The sequence below is a fragment of the Cottoperca gobio genome, chromosome 21 (assembly GCF_900634415.1).
Source record: "Cottoperca gobio chromosome 21, fCotGob3.1, whole genome shotgun sequence".
Taxonomy (NCBI): Eukaryota; Metazoa; Chordata; class Actinopteri; order Perciformes; family Bovichtidae; genus Cottoperca; species Cottoperca gobio.
This window is the reverse complement of record NC_041375.1, coordinates 15,674,140-15,683,605: the sequence shown is the minus strand read 5'-3', so window position 1 is coordinate 15,683,605 and position 9,466 is coordinate 15,674,140. Positions and strand designations below refer to the sequence as shown.

The 9,466-nt window shown below is 37.6% G+C and overlaps 1 long non-coding RNA gene across 1 annotated transcript; it reads left to right on the top strand.

Moving 5' to 3' along the window:
- Window positions 1-5,515: 5,515 nt before the first annotated feature.
- LOC115026615 (uncharacterized) lies at window positions 5,516-9,439 on the top strand. The gene is made up of 3 exons (XR_003834305.1): window positions 5,516-5,600; window positions 7,099-7,137; window positions 7,488-9,439. It is a non-coding gene; the product is annotated as an uncharacterized LOC115026615 (long non-coding RNA).
- Window positions 9,440-9,466: the final 27 nt, after the last annotated feature.

Here is a 9,466-nt window from a genome sequence, read left to right as displayed (position 1 = left end):
CATTGGTTTTGTTGCAGCGGAGCTCTACACAATTAAAAGGAACACTACAAATGGTACACAAGAACAAGTAAACAACTATTTGAATTGAATTGAAAAGCAGCCAGTGGTTTACTTTATTTGGTTGAACCATCCATTTGATGACTATCAGCTTTGCACCATCCGAATAAATGTTGAGTTTTGGAATGTGGTGCAATACTCTCTTGATGAGTGTACGAACAATTCTGAAGAAACTTATTGAGGAAATAGAAACTGAAAAAAAGGGATTATTCTGTCACCTACTGGTGGACATCAGAACATAATGCATCATCACGATAATGCATTGTGTCACAGTCCATTTTACTGTACAATGTTTGAATAATACTAATAACATGCAGTCTTGTCTACAGGTTGTGCATGTTGTAATAATTCCCCCTAATCATTAAGAGATGCCTTCCTAATGTGCTTTCAATATAAATGAATGGGGACACAAGCCACAGGCCCCTATAATAAGCAGCCAGGGTGTAGACTTTCTGTTGGACTTCTGCTATTAAATCGAAGACTGCGGCAACTATAATGCTTCTTAACCTCACACCGATTATTTAGTTGAACAGAAAAAAGGACACTGAATAATTAATCTCTGCCTACAGGACATGACACACTTTGACTTTCAGTTTCCAAGGCATGTCTGGTGAACACATTAACATGATTTCCTCTTCCTGAAGTTTGACTTTAAACTTTATACAACAGAATAACGAACAAAAGTAGTAGAAGAGGTCAACTTTTAATCAATAAAAAGATCAATAAAAACACAATGAAACATAGGCAACTTACAGCACTCTAATTTGCATTCAGTCAAACATATGAATAATCATATAGGTAGATACAGGCATAGACAGAAATGTACGTATTTTCCCCTTTCATAAACAAAACATGAAAATTAAATATCTATTTGTAGTATATTTGGGTGGTGTGCAGCAGTTCTCAGGAGCGATATTTTGCAAAATGAGCATAGACTCTGGAAAGCAGGTTAGGATGTGTGTTGTGGACACAATTATATACACATTCCATTATTCCATTATGGATTGGTAAATTTAGTTTGTAAAGGTTGGTCGAGGCAGCTTAATGTGGGGCTTCTGCAACTGAAACTTTGGTTAAAGGTGGAGCAAAGCTTTGGCTCTGTGTCAATAAAAACAGACTATAAATAAAGATCAAACGTTTATCTACTGTAGAAAATCATAGAGTGACAGCAGATTGACTCATATTAGCCTTCCTGTCTACTGTGCTTCTTCAGTGTTCACTTTATGTTTCATAGCTGCCGTTCTTTTCCTTTTATGGTGGAAAAACAGTTCTTCCACTTGTATACCCCGCATTCCTCTTGAAAGCCGAAGATAACACACTGAATACTCCAATTGTTAAGACCAAAATGTCAGCAAATAAAAACATATCGAAAAAAAACATCAAAAGAAATGAAGACATTAAGATTCTCAGAGCTTCAGATGTTGTAACTAATGGTTTGTCAGAAGCAAAAAAGTATTTAAGCCTAAATGCTAAAGATATGTTTAAAATTTTAACTGCATACTAATTCTATACAGTATGTGCGCCATAAGTGTACTTACAGGAAATTACACAACATCAGAAGTCAAGTAAGCTGTGACTGTTTAACTTTACAAAAAGAAAGCCAAATCTTTTTTCCTAAGGTTTCATAATTATTTTAAGCTGTTTCACCACCACTCACAATTTCTTTTAATTGTTTCAGCCATGAACTGATCCTTCATTTTCTTTGTGCATTGCATTGTGGGAAGAATATTATCTATTAACAGTACATAAACAAATGTCAAAAATGAAACATCTGATTTAGTGTGCATTCTACCTGCTTTGAGTTTACTTTATTTTGTCACTTTGTGTACAATTACATACTGCTTAGAACCCGTGAACTCCGGACCGTAGACTTTTAGCGTACTACTTCCAGATATTGTGCTAATGTCACAACATTTTAGGAATCCATTTGTAGTACATACACACTGCACTAATTGTGTTGATCTTTTTTTGTTTGTTGCTGCAAACAAATGTGTATACATACAATCGGAATTATTTTAAATATTTTAAAAGACTTTAAAATTCTGTCATTCAGGTCATGGTGTAAATAAGGTGCATGTGAAGAAGCTACTAGATTTATTGAGGTCAAATGCGAAGCAATTTTGTCTTGTACAGGAAGGGACACCACAGTTGTGTTCAGGCTTGAGGTTACCTCAAAAGTGTAGGGGAGCATCTTCGTGCTTGGTGTTTCTGCAGCCAGCTACTGTTGGCTGCAGATGATTCTTTTTTAATTTTGTTTCTTTATTGAAGATCAAGATTTGATTCCCAGAAATGTTCTCCTGTTTGCGATATTATCTACTAGTCCTGCATCTTGCCATAAACCGAATAAACTTTTCCTCCTGTTCATCCCATGATGACATAATCGTCTGCACATTCGTCTTTAGATGAGCACTCGGACACAGGTTCGGGTTGAAGTGCTGCTGGGACATAAACTGTTGCATAGTCACAATCATCGTCAGCGGTGGCTATGGTTCTGTTTGGTCTTTTGGCAGTGGTGTGGTCAATAGAGGCATACGTTACATCCTCCTGAGGCTGTCATGAGATAATACACAGAGTGAGATGCAATTCCTGAAGATATGTTACACATCATTCATTATAATTTCTCATACAGTTTTCTATATGTGGTTATGACTTCCTGCATATGAAATAAACAGCCTCACAATGTCTTTTGTAAAGTATGCAAATCTAACAAGGGAGTACATCCATGTGTGTGTGTGTGTGTGTGTGTGTGTGTGTGTGTGTGTGTGTGTGTGTGTGTGTGTGTGTGTGTGTGTGTGTGTGGGTGTGGGGGGGGGGGGGGGGGTCTACCTTATTATCTGTGCTGCCTTCTTTTTCATCGGATGCAAAATTCCCTGAAAGAAAACATTTAAATATATACATGAAATGAAGCAAAACTGTATGGCTTAATATAAATATATACCAAAAACTAGAAATGTACTCTTACCTTTCCATTTATTCTTTATCCTGGCAAAAAGAACAATACAACCCATTAGTGTGGGATGAATACAATTAAAGTTAATTCAACTTTCACTTAGCATATCTTTTAGAACATAACAATCATTTCAAAGCTTTCTTTCTGCGACAGATTTTTAGAAGTGTAGGTTTCACCACAGCAGTGTTTCCTTGACAGTTTAACAGATGTCAGTGTTTGCTGCAACAGGAAACACTTTCATATGCAACCCACATCTTTCTATGGCCAACTGTATGCGTCAGTGATTAATAACACAGCATGGGGTACTTTGCATGCTTATAGGTCAACATCTCATGTTAACAATACACACTGTAATGGACTGTCAATTCTTTATGTTTGACACTGGCTGAAACTGAGCCTGTTCGATAACTGCTATTTCCTTAATGAAGCAAATGCAGAAGCTGCTTGACATGGGGCCAAAATGCAACATTGTTTCATTCAAACAAGTGCCCCCAGTTCTTTTGTATAAATAAAAAAAGGTCTTGCCCATATTTTCTTCCGATCGTCATTTTTCAAGTGTTCTGGATACGCAGCACTTCCAGGAAAGCTCTTTTGAGCGTCATTACAACCTGCTGATTATGGCTTTGTGGACTATGAGAGTGCCCTCTACTATATGCATCAAAGTATGATTACTTACCCTGAAGTGCAGTTTCCCATGATGTGCCCACAGAATCCTGATGTTCACTCTGTATTTGTCAGCAGGTGACAGGTGCCAGTGCTTGGTCGCTGTTGCAAACCTAAGCTTGACACCGTAGTAGATACTGATCTCAATGATCTCACTGCTGCTGTATCTGAGTGCAAACAGGCCAGAGAGAGAGGGAGGGAGGGAGAGAGAGAGAGAGAGAGAGAGAGAGCACACAACAGCCTTTTTGTGTTTCATCAACACACAATCAGATACACACACACACACACACACACACACACACACACACACACACACACACACACACACACACACACACACACACACACACAATTTTGCAACATACATACTAAACTAAAGAAACAATGCAAACAGGGCAACAGGTGAATCTTAAGGCTTGTATATTTCATATATAAATCTTAAGAGATACTTGTTAACTTGGTTGTAGGAAAACCTCAAATACATTAAAGGGTCAGTTACAGAATACATTGTGGCAATAAAAACAGTTGGCTGTGATGCCTGTGGAGTTTTCAATACTTTGATACTAGAAATATGTCAAATTTCTTTATCTCAAAACAAAAAAATACAACGATCTGCATTGCTAGATATCACAGGAGTGAAGTGAGGAAGTGGAAAACTGTAATGTTTATTCATCTGTACAAGAGCAAACATTACAATGTGTTGTCTCATTTGCATAATTGTGCAAATATTCTTGATGAGTAACACAACGAAGTCACTGACCGTTCTTTCATATTCAGTAAAAATTCCAGTTTGCTTCACAAGCGGAGTCTTTGTTAAGCTTAATGGATCTTTATGGATGTATAGATGTGTGGATGGATTTCTGCAATATGGATGAATGGACAAGCAAATAACAGTAAAACAGTTTTGGACTCAAACAAGAAACTCAGAATGACAAGAATTGAATGAACTGAACGTTTTCATAATTTCAGCTGCAAAATATCAGATGTTTGAGATTAACACTGTGTATTCACTAATTCTAAACACAACCATGTATTCATGTCTGTCAGTAGACAGTGCTACATTAGACACTGGAGGGCGCTGTTGGAGCGGTCTGGATGATACTACCACATGCCACTGAGCAAGAACATGCCCATAGTCTAATATAGAAAGGTAAGTGTCTTCTTACACAATTAAAACAAACAATAAATAAAAAAAACACTTTTTTCTATGTACAGTACAGTAACATCATTACAGTAACCATATCCCTCAATCATTTACACCTGTGATGAAAACAAATGAGTGCAAATCAGTTTTCTCATCCAAGGCCTCAGTCTGACTTTGAAGCAAGAATCTCTCAACTTCCTGCTGAGCTCTTCAGCCACTTTAAGACTACGTAAGAGTGTCGTTTTGTGAGATGATGAATATGGACACATTACAAAGGTGATCCCCAGCCTCTGACAAGAAGTGACAAGCCAACTCAACAACCCTGATAACTATGTGTCTCTGTTGTTGCATTAAGGATAACCTACATGTGTGTGTGTGTGTGTGTGTGTGTGTGTGTGTGTATGTGTGTGTGTGTGTGTGTGTGTGTGTGTGTGTGTATGTGTGTGTGTGTGTGTGTGTGTGTGTGTGTGTGTGTGTGTGTGTGTGTTTCTGTTGCAGAATTCAATTGCAAAGACAATAAAGAACATGCAATTTTCACATGTGTGCAAATGTGTTATGTTGTGACATATTGAAATACACACATGCAGGGGGGTCTTTGAATGTATGTGGGAGGACAGGAAGTGGTGAGCTTGTAACAAGTGAAAAAAGCCCATGCAGCAGTAGCAAAACTTTAACATAAACTGTAAGGTCTCATAGTAGTGAACACATCAGGCAGAATGGATAGACGACCATCCACCTATCTGCTGATATTTAATTGTTTTACAGTTGTCCGCATCTATGGAAAAGGTACGCCTTAACACTCTTTTATATTTTGATATGACTTTCAAGCAGTGGTGGAGTATAACTAAGTGCATTTACTCAAGTAATGTACTTTGCTACAGTTTTGAAATACTTGCACATTTTACATATTTACTCCACTACATTTATTTGACAGCTTTAGTTACTAGTTACTTTGCCGATCTAGATTATCATTGCAACATATAAATCAACTAATCAAGCTATCCATAAGTATATGAAGTAATTCAAATGAGCTCCACCATCACCAGCTGCAACATTACAATGAACACATTAATGCATCAATAATCTTAGTCCAATATTACACGATACATAACTCTGAAATGGGCCATTCTGCATAATGTATATTTTTGATACTTTAAGTATATGTTGATGCGAACGCTTTTGTAATTTTAAGTAATATTTTGAATGCAGCGCTACTTGTAGTATGTTGGCACTGTGGTAGGCTACGTGGTAGGCTACGTTTACTTAAGTAAAATATCTGAATACTTATTTTACCTCTGCTTTCAATACATTCAACAGTTACACTTTAGATTACAGCCTGTGAAAAAGTGTTGGGAACATTCATGTTTAGTTTAGTTTATTAAAGGATCCCCATAAGCTGTGCCCTAAAACACCTGCTAGTCCTGGAGTCCACGTCTAAAAACATATATTAAACATCACATTCCACAAAAATCAACTCATTTAAAAACATAATTAAACAAGTGAAGAACACGGCAGGTTAGGGAGTAAGGGATAAAAGACTTTGTGTTTCAGAGTTACTAAGAAATACATAACAGGAAAAAAAATGGAAAAATGTGAAAACGTGGTAGCAGTGTTGATATTGCATCATTTACGAGTTTTAATATATTTTGAAAATGTAACTACATTTCTTGCATTGAAGAAATAATCTTGCATTGTAGATGTATTTGTCAAAATGTACTCAAGTATTGAGTGACACTTTTCTGTCATCTGGAATTATTTCCTGAAATTATAAACATCTTCGAGACAAAATAAAGATGTTTGGTGTAATGTGAATAATTTCAGACAAGACTAAAGATGAGTGAAATCCGATTTAAAAAAAAAATTTTTTTAGACATCTTTCCTTTATGTGGAGTGATGGTCCGAAGTGGCACAACATGGAAAACTGTCCCACAACAACGTCTGACGGTCAGTTGTCCTATCAAACGCTGTGGAGAATCACTAAATGTCACTTGGTGTAAACAGCTCGACACATACGACGAATGTGATCAGATCAATTACAAAGATAATGTAGAAATAACACAGAATTACGAACACGTTGGGGATGAACTGACCTCGTATTTGACTTTCACATGGATTTCCATTTGTGACGATGGTCTGTACAGATGTCTCTTAAAAGGATACAAATCTAACATCTCAGTCACATCATCAACATCTCAGTTTCAGGTGAGCAGTTGTTCTCCCTCAGTGCAAAAATAGATGGAATCATTTCAGGTATTGATTGTATATAGTTTCTATTAATCTACAGATTTAAACCAGGGGGTGAGAAACTCTGACCACAATGCAGGTAAGAACCTTTATTCGTTCAATTATATACATACATTTTTACACACAAAGGGACAGGCAATGCAGGTCATTGATGTGATGAGAGAGTAGTTTTGGGAAATAAACATACTCGCATTCTTGCTGAGAGTTAGATGAGGAAATTGATTATCGTCTGTGAGAGTTGTAGAGTTGTAAGGCGAATTTTGCAAAATGTCACACAATGTCTTTAACCCAGATGAATCATAATGGTGTCAAGCAAGAGATTCTATTGGCTTATGTCTGTTTTCTGTCTGTTCTCACATTATACCGGACTTCCCCAATTTGGAGTGCTCCTTCCGCTCTTGTCCTGTATGACACCAATTACTCTTCAAGTACTGCAGAAAGACCACCATCACAATCTCCCCTGATGACCAATGGGAACCAGCTTGCTGTGGCAAACACTACAGATGAAAGTCAAGTGTCAGACCATGCAGTGTATGCTGTCGTCAACCACCGACAGTCTGGGATACCTGCCAGAGAACAGCATGCTGTGACTAAACCAGATAAAAACTCAGAATATGCTGCCATCAATGTTTCCTAAACATTTTGGATTTTTCATAGCATGCAGATGAAAACATGGATGGAAAATGTACTCAAGTACGTGTTGATGTCATGGAACAGCGAACAACCATACAGCATGAGAGGTTAACGGAGGAGGCTTGTGGTTATGCAGATGCACTCTACAGTCATCCTAAATACACCAGGCGAGACCACAAGCAGCATTTAATCTTTTTCACACCCTCAGATTTGGAGTGATTAAGTATATTTCTCATGTGCTTCCTCATTGAATACGTGTTCTGTGACTGTGGAACCCTTTTGTTCTTTAAAAGGTCATGAATGTGTTGTCCTTGATATTTATTTTTGCATTCCTCTCAGTTGAGATGACTATTTGATTATTTAAATAGTTTGAATAGGTATTTACGAGTATTTCTGTCCAACACGCAGCACAAACACTGTACCTGGCCCATCGACCACACTGTGGTCGAGTTTAAATGTGCAGGAAGTCAAAGAGGGCAACAAAAGATTTCTTGACATCATTGCATATATTGTTTACGTACTGAGATGGTAGTTTGAGCAGTGGTCTTATCATAGTGGTGTGTCACATATTCAGCAGGTTGAATAACATACAAGACACAATGGATAAGAACAAAGAATTTGCCAAAACCAATTTGCCATAAAAAACATATTAAAGAACAACCCAACATGTTTTGGCCTGTTCAACATCGATTCTGGGCTTGATATGATTATGAAATATGAAGTCGTTTTCTTCCATGATTTATCATCGTAAGTAATGAAATCTTGCTGACATTAGTGGGGATAACTGGAAAACGAAGTCAAACATTTACATTTTGAGTAACTGATTAGATTAATAACTGGGCAATACATGGAGAAATACAATAATATTTTAGTGACTTGTAGAATTGTAAAAATTCCCAGGTAGAATAAATTCCCAAGTCTCCCAAACATAAAATCAGGGATTGCCCTGTGCACCTTATAAGACTACAAAAAACGGCCATTATGCTGATAACATACAGCGTGTCATATTTAAAACCTCATAATTCAGTTTTCTTTAGAGGATGTCCAGTGGAGCACAGTGTTCCTTGAGCTGTAATCTGTTTACAGATGCTCACAAAAGGTTCTTTCACTGAGAAATGGCAAGTGGAAAATGTCATGAAATGCTTCTGAATAATGTGACCTGGTTTATATATTCCTTACAGTATACTCACTGGAATAGGAGAGGAAGGTGACACTTTTTAAAAATGTACATGCTGTATGTGAGTCCTTAAAATCATTTGAAATGACTCTGTCAACTTTTTTTCGGACTGTGAATGGAAAAATTTCATCTCAACAACTGTGTCTGATAGCTATAGCCCACACACAAGTTCTGCTCTCATAGTCTCTCTCTCTGTCTCTCTCTCTGTCTCTCGCTCACACACACACACACACACACACACACACACACGCACACACGCACACACACACGCACGTACACATGCACTCACACACTAGTAATCAGGTTTTTTCTCTGATAAACAAAGCCCTGGTTCAGGAGGCAGAGATATGGAGAGTGTGGAGGCTTGTGCCAAGGCAGCGTTTGAGATGGGCCTGATTAGAACGAGCCTAAGGTCACTCACAGAGTGTGTACTCTACTGCACTGCAATCTAAGAACATCTGACAAGGAGTAGAGCAGTGCTGAATGTTTGTGATCCTACTCCAAAATCTCCCTTAAAAATACAGTTTCTGTATCTTGAGGATTTATTAAAGCTGATCCATCCATCCATCCATCGTCTACCGCTTATCCGGGGTCGGGT